This window comes from Bos mutus, chromosome 22 (genome assembly GCF_027580195.1).
Source record: "Bos mutus isolate GX-2022 chromosome 22, NWIPB_WYAK_1.1, whole genome shotgun sequence".
Classification (NCBI taxonomy): Eukaryota; Metazoa; Chordata; class Mammalia; order Artiodactyla; family Bovidae; genus Bos; species Bos mutus.
In genome coordinates this window covers 24,251,971-24,272,482 of record NC_091638.1, presented here as the reverse complement: position 1 = coordinate 24,272,482, position 20,512 = coordinate 24,251,971, and the positions used below count along the sequence as shown (strand labels likewise).

The window sequence follows — 20,512 nt, the reverse complement described above, 5'->3', positions numbered from 1 at the left end:
TGACAAAAGCATCAAATGACCATTTGTTTGCTTGTAGATAGACAGCAGGATTAGAAATTCATCCCACTTTCCACTGGAAAATGCATTTAAATGTAATCTGTTGCATAGTATTAAGTGTAATAACCTGGATTTTAATACTAAATTATATCAAGCCACAAGCTAATGGAAATTGTGGAAATAAACATGGATAATTTAATATCTGTATGACTTTTACCTCCCATGGAAAGTTCAGGTTGGGTTTTAAATACCTGAGAAGGAAGTAAACACTTATAAGAAATACCTACTGATTCAGTGATGGAAAATGCCACTGATAACTTAAAAGGATAGATGTAAGGAGAAACAATTTAAATACAGTGACTTTTTAGAATATGTATAGTCAGTGAATGGTGTCTCTTTCACCTCCTCTATCTTTTAATGTTCAAATAATGCAGTAATAGTAGACAAAATTTATTGAATACATGCTGTATGCCTGATAGTTTTCATATATCCTTTTATTGTCACAAGAATCTTTCAAGGTGGTTAATAGTATTTTTGATTTTCAATTAAGGAAACTGAGATGGTAGTGGTTAAAAGATTTGCTTGAGCAAATCTTGATGTAGCAGAAAAGTGGTGAAGCTTAGAACCTTATCTTACTTCAGAGCCCATGTGTTTGTTTACCACTGATCACCCTTATGGCAGAAAGTGAAGAGGAACTAAAAAGCCTCTTGATGAAGGTGAAAGAGGAGAGTTAAAAAGTTGGCTTAAAACTCAACATTCAGAAAACGAAGATAATGGCATCTGGTCCCATCACTTCATGGGAAATAGATGGGGAAACAGTGGAAACAGTGTCAGACTTTATTTTTGGGGGGCTCCAAAATCACTGCAGATGGTGACTGCAGCCATGAAATTAAAAGACGCTTACTCCTTGGAAGAAAAGTTATGACCAACCTAGATAGCATATTCAAAAGCAGAGACATTACTTTGCCAACAAAGGTCCGTCTAGTCAAGGCTATGGTTTTTCCAGTGGTCATGTATGGATGTGAGAGTTGGACTGTGAAGAAGGCTGAGCGCCAAAGAATTGATGCTTTTGAACTGTGGTATTGGAGAAGACTCTTGAGAGTCCCTTGGACTGCAAGGAGATCCAACCAGTCCATTCTGAAGGAGATCAGCCCTGGGATTTCTTTGGAAGGAATGATGCTAAAGCTGAAATTCCAGTACTTTGGCCACCTCATGCAAAGAATTGACTCAGTGGAAAAGACACGGATGCTGGGAGGGATTGGAGGCAGGAGGAGAAGGGGACGACAGAGGGGATGAGATAGCTGGATGGCATCACTGACTCGATGGACGTGAGTCTGGGTGAATTCTGGGAGTTAGTGATGGACAGGGAGGCCTGGCATGCTGCGATTCATGGGGTCACAAAGAGTCGGACACGACTGAGCGACTGAACTGAACTGAACTGATGTAAAGGCATATTGCCCTGGAGGATTCAGTGCCATCATAGACTTCTAGCTGATGGTGATCATATATACATTTATTTCTAGATATATACCTGTCTGAGACCAGTGAAGGTGAAAGAAAGTTTGTAACATTGTACAGGAGGTGGAGACCAAAACCATTCCTAAGGGGAAAAAAAAAAAAGGTAAGAAGGCAAAATGGTTGTCTGAGGAGACTTTAAAATAGCTGAGGAAAGAAGAGAAGTGAAAAGCAAGAGAGAAAGGGAAAGATATATCCAACTGAATGCAGAGTTCCAGAGAATAGCAAGGAGAGATAAGAAGGCCTTCTTAAGTGAACAATGCAAAGAAATAGAGGAAAACAATAGAATGGGAAAGCCTAGAGATCTCTTCAAGAAAATTGAAGATACCAAGGGAACATTTCATGCAAGGATGGGCCCAATAAAGGACAGAAACAAGAAAGACCTAACAGAAGCAGAAGAGGTTAAGAAGAGGTGGCATGAATACACTGAAGAACTATACAAAAGGTCTTACTACCAAAATAACCAAAGTTATTTGGTGTGATCACTCATCTAGAGCCAGACATCCTGGAGTGTGAAGTCAAGTGGGCCGTAGGAAGCATCACTACTTACAAAGCTAACGGAGGTGATAGAATTCCAGCTGAGCTCTGTAAAAATCCTAAAAGATGACTGTGTTAAAGTGCTGCACTCAATATGACAGCAAATTTGGAAAACAACAGTGGTCACAGGGTGGAAAAGGTCAGTTTTTATTCCAATCCCAAAGAAAGGCAATGCCAAAGAATGCTTAAATTACTGTTAATTGTGCTCATTTTACATCCTAGCAAGGTTATGCTCAGAAGTCTTCAAGTTTGGCTTCAGTAGTATGTGAACCAAGAACTTCCAGATGTACAAGCTGGATTTAGAAAAGGCAGAGGAACCAGAGATCAAATTACCAACATTCATTGGAATATACAGAAAACAAGGGAATTCCAGAAAAACATCTGCTTCATTGACTACACTAAAACCTTTGCCTGTGTGGATTAAAACAAACTGGGAAAAATTCTTAAAGAGATGAGAATGCCAGACCACCTTACCTCTCTCCTGAGAAACTTGTATGTGAATCAAGAAACAACTGTTAGAACCTTACATGGGACAATGGACTGGTTCAAAATTGGGAACTGAGTAAGACAAAGCTGTATATTGTCACTCTTTTTATTTAAGTTCTATGCAGAGTATGTCATGCAAAAGGCTGGGCTGGATGACTCACAAGCTGGAATCAAGATTGCCAGGAGAAATATCAGCAACCTCAGATATGTAGATGATACGACTCTAAAGGGAGAAAACAAAGAGGAGAGTAAAAAAGTGACTTAAAGCTCAACATTCAAAAAACTAAAACCACAGCATCTGGGCCCATCATTCCATGGTAAGTAGAAGGGGAAAAAGTAGAACCAGTGACAGATTTTATTTTGAGGGGCTCCAGGATCACTGCAGATGGTGACTGCAGCCATGAAATTAAAAGACACTTGCTCCTTGAAAGGAAAGCTATGACAAACCTAGACAGCATATTAAAAAGCAGAGACAACAGTTTGTTGATAAAGGTCCGTATAGTCAAAGCCATGGTCTTTCCTGTAGGCATGTAAGGATATGAGAGTTGGACCATAAAGAAGGCTGAGCACTAAAGAATTGATGCTTTTGAATTGTGGTGCTGGAGAAGACTCTTGAGAGTCCCTGGGACTGCAAGGAAATCAAACTGCTGCTGCTGCTGCTGCTGCCAAGTCACTTCAGTCGTATCCGACTCTGTGTGACTCCATAGACGGCAGCCCAGCAGGCTCCCCCGTCCCTGGGATTCTCCAGGCAAGAACACTGGAGTGGGTTGCCATTTCCTTCTCCAATGCATGAAAGTGAAAAGTCAAAGTGAAGTCGCTCAGTCATGTCCGACTCTTAGCGACCCCATGGACTGTAGCCTACCAGGCTCCTCTGTCCATGGGATTTTCTTGGCAAGAGTACTGGGGTGGGTTGCCATTGCCTTCTCCAGGAAATCAAACTAGTCAATGCTAAAGGAAATCAACTTTGAATATTCATTTGGAAGGACTGATGCTGAACCTAAAGCTCCAATACTTTGGCCACCTGATGTGAAGAACTGACTTGTTGGAAAAGACCCCGATTCGGGGAAAAATTGAAAGCAAAAGGAGAAGAGGGCGGCAGAGGATGAGATGCTTAGATAGCATCACTGACCTAGTGGACGTGAGTTTGAGCAAACTCTGGGAGACAGTGAAAGATAGGGAAGGCTGGTGTGCAGCAGGCCATGGGGTCACTAAGAGTTGGCATGGCTTGATGACTGAACAATAGCAAACTGTCACTTGGGAAGGATTCTTTTGTCCTGAATAAATTACCAGCATACATTTTAGTTCTAAATAATTGAGCAGGATGTAGATCAGGACATTTTGTTCTCTAGATTAAAATAATCCTTTCTGACCCAGGCTTTCCAGCTGCTGCTTCTTCATAGTTGCTTTTTGCCAAGAATGTCTACACTTATTCATGGATTTCTGGTTCTTTTGTATTGTGATATAGCTGGTGCATTTATGTTTATACCAGCTGATTTTGTTCAAAACTCGGATTTGTCCAATCCTTCTAAGCAGAGGTAGATTCATCTATTTATTCATTTGTTCATGTATTAATTTCCTGTCTGTTCTCACATGTGCTTTTTATGGAGTTCCTAATAAAAGCCATCATTAAAATTTAAATGTAACTTAAACTTATTACAGCAGCAGGTAAGTGACAAGGATGGTGAAAATGACAGTGTTAGTCACTCAGTCATGTTTGACTTTTCGTGACCCCATAGACTGTAGCCCGCCAGACTCCTCTGTCCATGGAATTCTCCAGGCAAGATACTGGAGTAGGTAGCCATTCCCTTCTCCAGGGGGTCTTCCCGACCTATGAATTGAACCCAGTTCTCCTGCATTGCAGGCAGATTCTTTATTGTCTGAGCCAGCAAGGACAAGGATATAATATTGGAAAATTTAATAAATTTTCACTAATTTTAAAAATAAATACTTTATGCATATGATGTGCTGGACACTTTTTTTTCCCCCCATAGATTATCTCATTCTGCCTTTATAAAAACAGTGTAAGGTGGGAATAAAATTAGTATTAGCTTTGTATGCATGGGAAATCTGCACTTAAAGGTGAATGGAATGAAAGCCTTTCCATGTGTTCTTGTCCAGGGAGAGGCTGTTGTACAATCAACTAACATGAATGTCGGTTTTTTTGCTTGAATAAAGCAGCACAAAGGTGGTATTCAGTAATTCTTGTGATTTTAACCCATTTGAAGGAATCTACTTAGGTATTTTCTACCTGGTTTATCTCTGTATGTTGGCACATCTGATGGGAAGTTTTAACTAAATCCCTTCTATATACCTGATAAGAATCTGCTTAGTCAAATTTCATTCCAATTAGAATTAAACAAACATTCTAACTTTTAAATAAGGCTTTAACACCTTTTAAATAAGGCTATTCAACAAGGCTAACACCTCTATATCTACTGAGGTGTTCGTAGACCTTTGTGGATAAATCTTAGATATTACTCTTTACTTTCCAACCTTTCCAGTCTCTGGCATCATCTTTTGCTTCATGGCATCTAACAAATCTGATGGAGGTATTCATGATGTTAGCCCATCCAACAGGTAAATTCTTTAGATAAAAGTGCCCTTAGGGAACAGTTCCTAAAATGGAAGGGAAGAGTTTTGAACTAAGTAGTGTGGATAAGGAGGGGAATTCTTTGAAGTATGTGTAGATTTTACATACTGACTGCATTTTTTGTGTGTATACACATCCCTCCTGAGACTCTTCATAATGGATGGGAGACTCTTAACAATGTTACTATAGAGTCACTGGTTACCATATGCCAAGTAGTGGACTGAGAACTGAATTACATTATGTTACTTACTTTTCATCTGTTCTTTGAGGCTGAATAGCATTATCCTCCCCACTTTGTAGGTGAAGTTGAGGCTTGTACCAATTAACGAATTGCTCATGATCACGTGGCTAGTAAATAATTTAACCAGCATCCCATCCCAGGCAGCTGCCTCAGAGCTTGTGCTTTTAAACAAGAGGAACATAATTATAATTTAATGAATGAAGTTAGTCTGCTTTCATTTCAGACTGTATCATTCCAGTGGATAATTGTAATCTTTACTTTCATCCTGGAAAAAAAGAAAAAAATATATATATAAATGCCAAGATCCTAGTAATAATTGAAAATAAAGAATGAAGCCTTACCTACAGTTTTCCCGTTTTTGTTTTTAGGATAACTCTCATTTTAGCTGTTGTTTTTGATGTGTAGTCTGAAGTTGTATATAGTGCCAGTAACTGTAAATAGAGGTTTACCTTCTTATCAGTGGGTATCCTTAGTATAAGAAAATTAGGATTTAAGATACACACACACATATATATACAGCTGATGACCAACCATATTTAAAAAATCAAAAAGTGATGTATTTATGATTCATGGTTAAGTTAATTATAGGATTTGTTTGTTTCACAGGAAGCACTGCCTTAGATTTGTTAGAATCATTTGTGGCTCTTTATTTTTGGAGAATATTTAAGAAAGTAAAGAAAAAACTAAAAATTCCATTTCTAATATATAAACAAAATAAAGATTTTGGTTCTTACCTTCCAGACTCATTGATACTGACTTGAAAGTAAAGGTATTAAGAAACTTAATACAGTGATGACTATTATGGTACCCACCAGGCGATAGTGTAAGCTTAAGAAGTGATAAGGTATTTATGGCTAGTCAAGAAAAGATTCTATTTCTATCTCAATCAAATATGCTATGTTTAAATGTAAATTAGACTAGAATTTTATAGTTAAAGATACCTCTGAGTGGCCTAAATATATATATATACACACACACACACACACAAAATGATATTTTCAATTATAAAAAGATAATTATATTACTCAGAATTAAAGTTGGAGGATAGACACATACACATAGACATGAAGCTACAAATATATATACAGAAATATAAATATATATATATTTGTGGGCTTCCCTGGTGGCTCAGACAGTAAAGAATCTGCCTGCAATGCAGGAGACCCGGGTTCGATCCCGATCCCTGGGTCAGGAAGATCCCCTGGAGAAGGGAATGGCAACCCACTCCAGTGTTCTTGCCTGGAGAATTCCATGGACAGAGAAACCCGGTGGGCTACCATCCATAGGATTGCACAGAATCAGACACTACTGAAGCAACTTAGCATGCATACATAATGCCAGATTTATTGGAAGAGTTTTGTTGCATTCATTTTACATAATCATAAAATGAACAAAAACAGTGGCATGCCTCCTAGTTGTTTTTCATTATTTTAAATCACTTTGTAACATATTTTCTTAGGAAATGGTCACTCTTACTGAATCTGAATACCTTAGAATATTGCAGGCTTCTAAAATTGTTATTACTAAGAAGCCATCAAGTGGTGAAACGACTGCTCAGGAGTTACACAGCAAGTCAGGCAGCTAGTTTGATTTGGTTTGTTCATTTATTTTGTTTAGTTTATTAGTTTTTTTAATATCCCATATATAAAGCATGAGTGAAGTCATACAGATCTGTCTTCTTCCCTCTAACTTATTTTACTTAGCTTAATACCCTCAAGGTCCATCCACATTGTTGCAAATGGCAAGATTTCACCTTTTTTATGGCTGAGTGGTGTTTCATTGTATATGAATCTTTTTTATCCTTTCATCTGTTCACGGGCACTTAGGTTGTTTCTATTCCTTGACTATTTAAAATAATGCTGGAACAAACGATGCATGTAGCGGTGCATGTGTCTTTTAAAATTTGTTACCAGTTGGAAGAGGGACATGGGGAGGGCAAAATGGGTGAAGGGTGACAGACAGAAAGTAAATTTGTGGTGATGAGCTTGGATTTTTGGTGGGCATACGAAAGTAGAAGTAGAATGTATACATAAAACGTATAGTGTTAACAATCAAGGTTACCTTGATAAAATTTAAATTTTTTAAAAATACTGTTTTAAAAAAAGTTCATTTGAATCAGTTCTAATAAGATGGATGAAACTGGAGCCTATTATACAGAGTGAAGTAAACCAGAAAGAAAAACACCAATACAGTATACTAACGCATATATATGGAATTTAGAAAGATGGTAACGACAACCCTGTATGCAAGACAGCAAAAGAGACACATGTATAGAACAGTCTTTTGTACTCTGTGGGAGAGGGGGTGGGAATGATTTGGGAGAATGGCATTAAAACATGTATAATGTCATATAAGAAATGAATCGCCAGTCCAGATTCGATGCAGGATACAGGAAGCTTGGGGCTGGTGCACTGGGATGACCCAGAGGGATGGTATGGGAAGGGAGGTGGGAGGGGGGTTCAGGATGGGGAACACGTGTACACCCGTGGCGGATGCATGTTGATGTATGGCAAAACCAGTACAATATTGTAAAGTAAAAATAAATAAATAAAAAGAATACATTTGAAAAAAAAAAAAAAAGTTCACACAGCTAGTGAGATACAAAGCATAGAACCCAAACTCTTGTCTCCTAATTTTGGCCATTCTATCAAGCCTGAAATCCGTACCAACTGTATTTAATTTTTAGTTCCTTCTAATTTGTTTAGAATGGAAATTGTTAAGCATTAACTACATATAAGAATATTTATCCCTGAAAAATGTATTTATTTGTATGTTATTTTTTTTAATTCTAGGAATCATTGACATATAGTAACGCCACAGCATGTGGCCCCAAGATCTACCCTAAAAGGTAGGCTTCCCAAAAGGGAAAACTTTTTCTTACTTGTATTTCACCTTGGATTAGCATCCTTAGTTACTCTGGAAACATTAGATTCTTTCCTTAGAGTGATACAGTGAGATAATTTTTTATGTTTTTCTGAAAGTTGAAGTTAACAAAAGTAGCGAAGTCATACAAGTTTGAACCTTGAAAATAGGAAGTTGTACCCTCTCTGGGTTCTTTCTGGAGAAGATACTTGAGGCAGATATTTGGTGGTTCAAATTAATATGATAATTCAAAAAGTTCAGAATTTGGCATCATGGAAAAAGTATTGGGAATAAAATGAAGGTTGTTGCATTTTTGCCCATGACTTATGGAGAGGACATTTTCAGTCAGATCTTCAAAATACTAAGTTAGTGAGATCTGCAAATATTGAGGCATGAAAATTGAAGTTTTTTAGGGGTAAAACGTGAGTGTTATAAGTTACTATCATGCGTCCCCCCTCTGTCTACACTTGCCCCCTCTGTCTTGAACTTCATATTTTTTTCCTTTATGAAAGATACAGATATATACAAGTAAAACTTAACTGTTTTTAGTTTCCTAAGACTGCTGTAACAAAGCACCATGAACTGGGTGACTTAATGGAAATTTATTTTCTCCCTGAGTAGAAAAGAATGAAATCAAAGTGTAGGCTGGGCTGTGCTTTCTCTAAGAGCTTTAAAGGAGAAATTCTCACTTGCATCTTCCATCTTCTAGAAGTTGCTGATAACTTTTGGTGTTCCCTAACTTGTAATTGCATCACTTCAGTCTCTGCCTTCACATGGTTTCTCCCCCATGTGTGTTTGGGTCTATATTCCCTCTTCATCATCCTAGTCCAATACGACCTCATCTTAACTTGATTACATCTGCAAAGACCGTTTTCCCAAATAAGGTCACATTCATGGGTCTCAGGATTAGGATTTCACTATACGTTTTTGTGGGATATTTTTCACCCATAGTAGGACCTGGCCCTTAAAAGTGGCAAGAGTGATATTGAAGTTAACTACGGTTAACTAGACCTTCATGGGGAAAAGTGCTAGCCTGGAGGATGGTGGCAGAGGAAAATCTCATTGCATTGCTGTATAGAAAATAAAAAGCTGAGTCACTTTAACAGATGTAATAATTATCAAGAGATCCTGATGGCCAAATTGCCTCCCCAGCAATAGAAAACAAAATATTCTGTGATTCAGGATAGGGGTTGATACCATTGGGTAATATTAATGCATACTCTTGAGTCTCAGGGAATTTTCTTAACACTCTCTATTGAAAAAATATATAGAAAAAAATTATTTAATTTGATTTCCCAGATGAGTTTCATAAGCCAAGATTAACTAAGGTATTTTTTTTTTACCAATTAACTCTTATTCTGTAAAAAGTCACCCCAGAATTCAGTGGCTTGCAATAGTGACCATTTATTATTTCTCATGAGTCTGTAAGGTCAGCTAGGTAGGTCTTCTGTTACAAAATAGACTCCCACAGTTTGCTGGGTGTGTCTGTGTGTCTGAGGTCAGTTTGTAGGTTGGGAAGGGGAAGCTCTGCTCCCTGTGGTCTCTCATCCTCCAGGGGAGCCAGGCTTCTTCTTAGGGAGCTGGCCTTGTTCCAAGATAAGAGCATTCTCACACTTGCTGTGAACTACTATTTTTACCTCCTCAGGCAGTAGGAGTGATCTTAAATCACGTTCTAAATGTAATCTACCTACAGAACCACCTACAAATCTGCCACTGTCCCCTGTTTTCCTTGGATCTATTCCAAGTGTTTAACACAGCTTCAGAAGTTTCAACGTTATTTGGCCCTTGCTTAGCTGTCTACCTTTCTTTCTCCCACCCCACACTTTCCAATGTAGGTTCTTCCAACCTGAATTTCTTTAAATTGTTTAAATATCTCATCTTCTATCTTGCTTTTGCTCATTGTAGGCCTTCTTCCAGGAACAGCCCTTTTGTCCATCATCTCCCTTCTCGTATCTTTGTGTGATCAACTCTTTTATCACTAAATGAAAGCTCAGTTCTTCCAGGAAGCCTTCTATGTTTTCCTTGCCTGAGTTAAGCTTCTATAGGCTGCTGACATCAATATGAATGACATGATAATCACAGTGTCTGCAGTTGCTTGCCTAATTACCTTACTGTCCCACCTTGGACTCTGATGCCAGTGGTTACATCTTATTGTACATTATGGTATTCCTAGAATATAACAGTACATGCACGAAGGATGACTCAGTAATTATTCATGGAAAGAATGAAGGATTCAATGACGTCTTTTCTATTCTAATTTTCTGTCTTTAAAGGTTTAAGTGGTTGGGCATGTTCAGAATTAATGTTGAAAGGCAGAGGGTCACCTTTCCTCAAATTTTCCTCATTCTCCTTTGTCCCTGTCTTACAGAGGGCCCTGGCACCCTCTGGTGCCTTGGCCTTTTGTTATCTGTTAATTGTAGCCTGTGGAACAGAACAGCTGCAAAATAGTGTGCTTTGGTTCATGCATTTTCTCTCTCTTTTTCTTTTAATTTCAAAAAGAAAAACAAATTTTAATTTGTTGCTAACACTTGAAAATTAGATTTCACATGCAATGATGATTTCCAGATTCTCTTAGAAGAAATCAGATTATTTTCTACCCTGAGCCTGCATTCCCAGGTGGCATGAGGGCTTATTTGAGCAGCAGATGCCCTCCTCTACCTTCAGTTTATCATGCCACATCATTTGCTATCTATATGGCCCTGGCAGGCACTCGAGTTCCCTGGTGGCTCAGTAGTAAAGAATCTGCCTGCCGAAGACGGGGGTTTGATCCCTAGATTGGGAAGATCCCCTAGGGAAGGAAATGGCTACCCACTCCAGTAAAAAACCCAATGGACAGAAGAGCCTGGTGGACTACAGTCTATCAAGTTGCGAAGAGTCAGACAGGACTTAGCGACTAAAACAAAACAAAACAAAATAAAAGCTCGACTTCTAAGAGTTTGTCTCGTACAAAGCAAAGACGATAGGTTTGGTCACTGAACCATTTTGTTGTTCCTTTTGTATATCTACCAACTAAGTGAAAGTAATTTAGGTTTTGTATTCAGACCTCTGTGCTTAATTTCCTGCTCAAATACTCAAACAGATAAACTAATCTCTCCAAAACTCTTTTCTCCCCCACCTGTAAAATGGAGAAATGGAGACTATAATATTGTGTATGAACTTGCATGAAGTTCCTTTGTTAAAACCACAACATTCCATCTAACCTGTACACACAAAGAAAATTGAAGAAAATAGTTTTTCTGGGTTGATGCACTTAATTGTCATCTTCTTTTGGATGATATTAATTTAAATAGATTAGGAAAATTAAATATCAACACATGCTACAACATGGATGAACTTTGAAACCGTTATACTAAATGAAAAAAGGAAGCACAACAGGCTCCATATTATACGAATCCATTTATATGAAGTTTCTGGAATAGAAAAAATGATAGAGACAGAAAGCATGTTGGTGGTTTCCAAGAACTATGGAAAGAGAATAATGTGAAGTGGCTGCTAGTAAGAGTTGACTCATTGGAAAAGACTCTGATGCTGGGAGGGATTGGGGGCAGGAGGAGAAGGGGACGACAGAGGATGAGATGCCTGGATAGCATCACTGACTCGATGGATGTGAGTCCCAGTGAACTCCTGGAGTTGGTGATGGACAGGGAGGCCTGGCATGCTGCGATTCATGGGGTCTCAAAGAGTCGGACACGACTGAGCAACTGAACTGAACTGAGTGAGCCCACGGTGTCCTTTCTTGGGTGATGAACATTTTCTGGAGTCAGATAGTGGTGGTGGTGACACAAACCTGTGAATATGCTAAGAGATCCTGAATTGTACAGTAAATGGTGAATTTTATCCTATGTGCTTGCTCAGTCACTTCAGTCATGTCCCCCTCTGCAACCCTGTGAACTGTAGCCCGCCACGCTCTTCTGTCTGGGTGATTCTCCAGGCAAGAATGCTGGAAAGAGTTGCCATCCCCTTCTCCAGGAAATCTTCCCAACCCAGGGATCAAACCAACATCTCATGTCTTGTGCATTGGCCCAAATTTTATGGTTGTTGTTATTCAGTCGCTCAGTCATTTCCAATTCTTTTTATGCTACGTGAATATCAGTGAAGTAATAAAATATGAAATTCATGTTTTAGGAAGACAAAATTTTTCTTTCAAATATGGTGAGTAGGGGGTGTAACAGAATAAGTAGACTCCTTGGGCTGTCACTCAAATCAACAAACACAGTTTTCCTTAAAGTCCTGCTGTGCCCTCCAAAACCAAAGATCAAGTCAGATTTCTAACCAATACAATTTTGTAAAGTAATTAGCCTCTAATTAAAATAAATAAATTTAAATTTAAAAAAATTCATGGTTTAATCCATTGAGAGATGGGGTCAGAGATGGGTTCATGTTTAAAATTCACCAACTACATCTTCTGTAGCCACACATTCCTCTAACAATAATATAAAGGTACTAATGGCCATTGTAGTGGCAGTCGTGTCCGACTCTTTGCGACCCCATGGACTGTAGTCTACCGGACTCCTCCATCCATGGGATTTTGCAGGCAAAGGTACTGGAGTGGGTTGCCATCTCCTTCTCCAATTGTAAGACATAGGAAGACCAAATGTCAAATATTTACCATGGTGCCAGTTACAAAAACAGTTCCTCTATTTTATATATATATATATATATATATATATAAGTAAAATAGACTTGTAATATTATATAATTAATGTATTTTAATAAGTGTTACTTGGTTGTAAGTATTAGGCTGCAACACGATTTTTGGCAACTCAGCTTTTCCACAGTTACCCTCCCACATCCCCAACGCCCACTCCACAGGCATCTTGGCCAGAGAGAAGAGCACGGCTAGAATTTCTGCTATCACTTAATGAATTTAATCAGTCCCGTAGGGACTTCGATAAAGCAGGGGAACATTTAACAGAGAAACATGATTTTTATGCTTCCTGTGTTCCTCATAGTAGTTGACAGAGCCTTCCCTCGCAGAAGTAACATTACCTGTGCTGAGAGGAGCATTAGCATACCATGAGGGTGATGTCAGAACTCAGAGAACACATCCCCATGGCCTTGTATTAAAATGTGTCTGTGCACGTGCTTCTGAATGCAAGTCAGTGTTGTCGCCAGTAAGAAAATAAACTGCTGCCTGAAAATGTATGATTCAATTGTCTATCATTTTATTATTTACGATTTTTTTTCTGTTTAAACATTGTAGAGATTTTTTTTTAGCTTTGGTTTTATCTTTGGAAATTGAAATTAAAATCATAGTGTGGGGATATAGAAGATAATTGAGTTATTCAGTGAAGTATACTATACGTTGTAACATTAAGCAGAATTGTTTAATCTTCATTATGAAAAAATGACTGTGTGAATTGCTCCATTTGAAACAGTGGTTGCTTTCTGCTTTTCCTTGTGGATAATGGAAAGGATTATGCTATGGTGAGTAGTCAGAATAGCTGAGATTGTATCATTTGCCTCTTAGCAAGTATTTATTGGTAGCTCACTGTAAGCCAGCATCTTCAGTAGGGCCTAGAGTTATGGTGGCAAATTTAAAAAAAAAAAAAAAAATATATATATATACCCTCAAATTCTGAGTTTGATATCTAGTAGCGGTGGCAGGTGGTACTTCAGCAGTAAAGAATCCACCTGCAATGCAGGAGATAAAAGAGATGCAGGTATCAGACTTCTTTTCACATAATGAATTGACCCTTTGATATTAGGGAATGATACTCTTCCTTTCTCAATAATGCTTTTTGACATATTTATTTCATATCATGTTAAGATTAAAATTCCTCCCTTATTTAAATTAATATTTGCCAGGGGTTCCGTTTCTAGTTTGTTTCCAGTCCTTACCAGTCATTTTAGGTGTGTCTTCTTTTAGTAGCATGTAGCTATATTTTTTTTAATGTATGGTTTTTCTCATGTATCAGAGGAGTTTAAAAGTTCACACTTGCTTTGAATCTTGAACAATCTGTCCATTCTTTCCACTGTCTTATTTTGTGTCAGCATACTTTGTGTGAGATGTTTTGTTTCTGCATATTTCTTCTTTTCTGAATTCTAATGGAGCAACTAATTTTTCTTTTATTCCACTATTGTTTGATTATTTCAGATTTCTTATTATGTTTCTATTTGTATATTGGCAATGCAAAATTTAATAATGTTCTTACATAAAACCTAAAATACTTTATTTCTAACTATACCACACAAAGTTCCACATTTTTCTCATATACATAGTAAAATACTATGGAAAGTTGATTTTTTTTTTCAGTTAGTGATTCTTATAGTTATATTTAATATAGTTAAGGTTTCACTTACATAGAATTCCCTATTCATTTACCCATTTATCATTTGTTTCTAGTTTCCTAATCTTTATTATTCAAGTTCCTTTTACTTACTGCTGCTGCTGCTAAGCCACTTCAGTCGTGTCCGACTCTGTGCGACCCCATAGACGGCAGCCCGCCAGGCTCTGCCATCCCTGGGATTCTCCAGGCAGGAACACCGGAGTGGGTTGCCACTTCCTTCTTCAATGCATGAAAGTGAAAAGTGAAAGTGAAGTCGCTAAGTCATGTCCAACTCTTAGTGACCCCATGGACTGCAGCCTACCAGGCTCCTCCGTCCATGGGGTTTTCCAAGCAAGAGTACTGGAGTGGGGTGCCATTGCCTTCTCCGTCCTTTTACTTAATACACCCACAAAACATTTTTTTGTGGTTTCTCTTAGTGTTAAGTTGTGTTTGTTTATCACAAAATGTCATTTTTTAAAAACCATTATTTTGGAGTGATATTGAACTAGGATTGGAATTCTTAGTTGCCAATTTTTTCCTCTTAATACTTTGAAGATACTATGCTGTTGTTTTCTACTCTTTATTTACTGTGGATTTTAAAGTCTTCTGTTAGTCACACTGATAATCTTTTATAGGTGATCTTTTTCTTTGTTTCCTTATAAGATTTTCTCTGTGTTTGGAGTACTGAAATTTCATTATTATTTGCCCAATTAAGCACTTATTTTTAGTTTTGCTCATGCGATGCCTTACTTTCAATCTGAGGTCATGTTCCTTTTTTCAATCTTGGAAAATTGTCATTCAGCATTTGAGTATTGACACTAACATCTTTTCCATTGTCCTTTGTTGTATATCTTAATAGACATTTTTGGACCATTTATTTCTCTTGTCTATAATGCCTAGTTATTCTTTTCAGTGTTTGTTTCTTTATATCACCATTTTGCTTTTTGGGAAAATCTGTCATTTCCTCCTCCAATTTTCAAATTATTTCTTTATCAGTGTCTACTTTGTTATTTAACATTTGTATCAGTCAAAATAGCAAATTCATGCTGCACTAGCAAACATCTCCTCAGTCTTAGGGGCAAAAACAACAAACGTTTATTTCTCCCTCATGTTATATACCCAGTGTGAGTTAACGTGGGAGCTTTGCTCATCATATTCCATTCCTGTTGATGGAATCACTGTCAGGAAATGACTCCGTAAGTGCTGAGGCCAAATGCAGAGGACCTGTGGGATCATGAACTAAGTCTGAAAACTTTCTCATGAAGGACACGTGTCACTTTTATTTACATTTCATTGCCAAAGTCACAAGGCCATGGATGACTCTGAAGAAGGCAGATAATGCAGTATTAACAATTGCCTGAAAATAAAGAATATTTGTTAAAAGCACTTAATTGCAATTTAAAATGTTTGTTGGCTTTTAAATTTTCTATTTTTTTTTTTTCCTGGAACTTCTATTTGGTTTCTATCTTTCTGTGTATCTTTTATAATGTTCTGCTGTTTTCTTGTGGGTTCAATTCCTTTCTAACATTTTCCAAACTCTTACTTTCTATTCATGTCCATGATCTTTTTTCATTGTGAGTGCTTACACTGCATATCCTTTTTACTGTGCTAGTAGATTCATTCTTGTCATAGCTTTTCCCCCCTCATATATATAGTCTGTCTTTTTATATTGTGAGCTCACATTAGATTTATTTTTTTCATGTGAGAATGCTGTGGATGTTGTGTTGTGAAACCATGACATAGAAGTGGTTTTGCTTTTGCTTCTACCAAGGTCCTGGGATGTAAAGTGTCCCAGACCAGTGTTAATTTCCTATAGCTCATGAGTAGTATACCATTAGGTCATATACTTAAGTTTAGCAAAAGCTTCAGGTTTCATTTTCTTCCGTGGGGTGCATTGAACCTGGGGAAGACAGTAGAATTCCAAACTGAGTCTTGGGGTGGCTTGAGATCATGTCCCCAAAGAGGGGCCCAATTGGTACCCGCCTCTCAGGCAGATCCTTCAAGATGAGATGTGGATTCCTTTCACCTACCGCCCACATACTTTTCAATCTTGTGTTATGCTGTTGCTCGTGTTGAGTAATTCTGCACAAGAGCCTTTTATAAAGCAGATTTTCTGTTCCCTGTAGTTTTATATTTTCTTGAGCATGTGCCCCTTTGGTTTTCAAATCCAGGGGTTTAAGGGGCTCATCTCCGTTGTGCAGGATCTAGCCATTAGGGTGTTTGTGGAGTTCAAATCCCCTACTCTCCAGGGAAAATAACCACACTTTTGTAATTGCTCCCATCTGTGAATTGATCTGACTGGGGTGTGAATTTTTCTTGCTGAGCCTTTATCACTGCCTTTCCTGCTGTGTTCTTGCTGTCCTTTTACCGTTTGCTCTGGAGACTCTTCATCCAGCTTTCAGGTCTCTTTCCAAGGGGATTATTCTATATGTAGCTGGCGATCCCTTGTGTCGATGGAAGGAGGTTAGTTCAGGATCTTCTTATGTCCTTTCAAACTCTCTAAACTGTAAAGTACTTTGCTGTAACTAGTTAATGACCAGATCTGGAGACCCCCTCCCACTCTTTCCCAATAGCTGGAAATGCATTAAACAATAGAAAATGGAAACCCTGTGTCTTATACTGAATTTTCTTTGATACAGGATTAACAGTCAAGAAGCCCTGGTTTTTACAAAGTAAAAACCACACAGGCAGCTACTGATGGGAGTTTTAGAAGGCAGTGAGGAAGTGGCTCACCTGGTGTTAAGTGCTCATATTATACATTAACCAGGGATAAACGTCCTGGCTATAATTTGAGTCAGATCAGAACTGAACATTCAAGGCAATTTGTTTACAAAAGAAATCTTTGGGTTGTCTGCCGAGTATACAGCCCCGATTTCACTTAGAAGTATCCAGCTGCCACAGCCCCGACCGAAAGGAAGTCCAGGTGTCTCCTTGTACCACGGAGTGACTGGAGCAGGAGATTTTTCTCTTTGAGGAATTTCTCATGAGGACACAGAGTCTAGATGAGACCTGAACAAAGGAACCAGTGAATCATGCTAATCTTGAGCTATTTTAACTCACTACATACTAACACAGAAAGAAGAATCCGAAAAGGATAAAGAAAACAACATGTCAGAGACGGTGAGAGAGAGAGCTGTGATCACATGGTCCCTGAAATAGAGAAAAGATAGCACCTTTGCCCCTGACCTGTTCGCTGTGGTTTTACCCTGGCTGTACTTCATAGCTGCAGGTTCTCTGAGATTCCTTCTGTTCTTCCAGTGAACTAACTTTTTGCCCAGGCTGCTGTGAGGGGTCCTCTCTTTCTTTACCATCTGAGACACCAGGGAAACCCATTAGGGCCTCTCTTTCTTAAAACTGAGATTTCTCACCCTGGACATTGACCAAATATGTCCCATGACAGCATATTGATGCTATTAAAAAAAAAAAAAAAAAAAAAGAAACTCTTTGAAATCAACATTGTAGTTTAAGTTCATTGACTGAATGACTGGGTGATATTAGACAAAATGTCTCTAATTCCTTGAAATTCCATTATGATGCCTGGAATAATGGGTCAGAAGTTAGGACAAATGCTAAAGTGGCTTGAGAAATGTGCAAACTGTGCATGATTCAAGGATGTTGCTAAGCAGATCCTAACTTGAAGGCATTGAGGCAGTGCTGCTGCTGCTGGCACCTTTAAATAGCTCATACAGTTTCTGAGGCTGCCCAGCTACTGACACAGCAGGGTTTATCCACTGGGAGGCTGTGACTCACTTATTCTCCCAATTCCCCTATGTAATCTGACACAATGTATCCCCAAGACACTTCCTGCTGCTAATGCTTCTATTTCTATCTTGGAGCCTTTTAATTTGTATTTTCCCCAAATGGCTTATGTCTGCTTGTCAAGTGGGATTCTCACCTCACTTGGAACTCTGGCTCTTTGATAAGGAAGAGCAGGCTGGCAAGAAGAGCTGGCATACCACAGAAACCGTGTAAGCAATCAACAGCTTCTTTAGAGCTAAGTGTGATTTTTCTGTAGCGCCAGCTGAAAGCAGCTCAGCACAACTGTCTCCTGTTCTGACTGGATTCTTATACACAGTTTCTATTAGTACCTTACCACCGTGTGGAAAGGTGGGAGTTTGGGTGCAACTAGCTGCTCTAACATCACTCCAGTGGATGCATTGCTTGAATCCTGTGTGTCTGACCCCTTCAAGGGCACTTAAAAACATTTAGGTCCTATTCACCTGCACCTAGATGAACAGTGATTGTGAATCATGATCTTGGAATCAAGAAGGATCTGAGTTTGAATCCCAATTTTGTCACAGATTTACTATGAGACACTGGAAAACATTTAACCACTCCAAACTTCAGATGATATGTTTAAAAAATGAAGAAAATGTTAGAACCTACTTTGGGGTTAGATTTTCATATTTTGAAGAAGGAAATATTGTCCATAAGGAGCAGAAAAGTGCCAGGTGCATCATACATGCTCAAAATCTGTTAGCTGTTATCATTATCATCATCATCAAGTAAAGACTGCTTATTGTTTAAAGCATGTATCCTGTTTTCTCCCATTTCTCTTATGTACAACTAAATGTTATTCAGTTCTTTAGGGGAGGTAAGATCATCCTCCTTCATTACTTGAGGGAGAAAGAAAACACTTTGAGGAAGATAAATTCTCACCATTGACATGAGGAACTCTGACCGTCACTGTGGACAAAGCACAGCTCTGAACTTCAAGACTTCTATTTGGTGCAAGTGTGTGACTTTGGGCAAGTGGTTCACAGTTGTGAGCCTAAGTTTTCTCAACTGTAAAGGAAAAGCTCTGGCCTGGCTATTACCTGGGACTCTTTTAACTTACTGTGTTCTAGGAGTTTCCTCTTCCCAGTGCGAACATTAAATGATCACACCTTCATTGTAGGAGTGATACCATATAATTCTCCAACTATGCAATGAACAGAACTTGAGTTTGAACAGTCAGTATGCTTCAGATAAACTCAGTGTTTTTGTTCAGTTGCTCAGTTATGTCTGATTCTTTGCAACCCCATGGACTGCAGCATACCACGTTTCCCCTTCCTCCGCTATTTCCCAGAGTTTGCACAAACTCATAATCATCGAGTCAGTGATGACATCCAACCATTTCATCCTATGTCCCCCCGCCCTTCTCCTCCTGCCCTCAATCTTTCCCAGTATCAGAGTCTTTTCCAATGAGTTGACTCTTTGCCCCAAGTGGCCAGAGTATTGAAGCTTCAACATCAGTCAATGTACTCAATGTAACGACTTGTAAATAATAAAGAATTATGAAGATTTAGAACCACTGCATTGCACAGAAACAAAGGTCTATATTAGACCATTTTTATTTCATGCTTTGTTGGGAGGTGAGCTGTATTAATCAGGATTAGGTAGGCTTTGCTGTAATAATAAAGTATATTAGTTGCTTAATATAGTAAAGTTTTATATCTCTCTCCCATCAAGTCTGGTGCCTGTTGCCTGCTTTGCTTTTCATTTTTCTTTGTTACATTGGCTTTGCTTAAATTTTCATTGGCTAGAGAGACATCTAGATACTTCCTGATTAAATTAAATTTATAAGCATCAATTAAATATTGACTGAGAGCTATTCATTTCTGGCTATTTCCTGAGCAAAAAATTAATGAAGAGACATTAAGAGGGATTTAGCTCCTCAGTGAATAATAGCATTAGATGTGCCTTGAAGAAAGGACCACCCCTAGAATCCTACTCTATTTTATCCTTTATGTAGCCGTACTTATTATGTCTTTATCTTATACTTGTACACAGCTCTCTATAGCAACTGCCTGTCCCTTTTGTTCAAAATTATTAGCATTAGGACAAATTTGTCCTTGTATACTTTTGATGCTCCTTTTATTTCACTGCCATCAACCACTTGGTGGAGGCTTTTATTTTCCTGCTATTTTTCTCCCTGTGGAGTACAGATGAGGTTAAGAGGATTATTCAGCAGCTGTGTCCAACCACCTGCTCTCAAATCTTTGGATTCTTGGTTTTCAAGCTCTTAAGAACACT

At 38.4% G+C, this 20,512-nt stretch overlaps 1 protein-coding gene across 3 annotated transcripts in view; it reads left to right on the top strand.

Moving 5' to 3' along the window:
* Positions 1 to 20,512, top strand: part of CNTN4 (contactin 4) — a 1,023,175-nt gene that overhangs the window by 238,595 nt on the left and 764,068 nt on the right. For all 3 annotated transcript variants that reach the window (XM_070359500.1, XM_070359495.1, XM_070359496.1), the window contains one exon: positions 8,159 to 8,214. The gene's annotated coding sequence lies outside the window, so the exon portion shown is untranslated. The remainder of the gene's footprint in view (positions 1 to 8,158; positions 8,215 to 20,512) is intronic.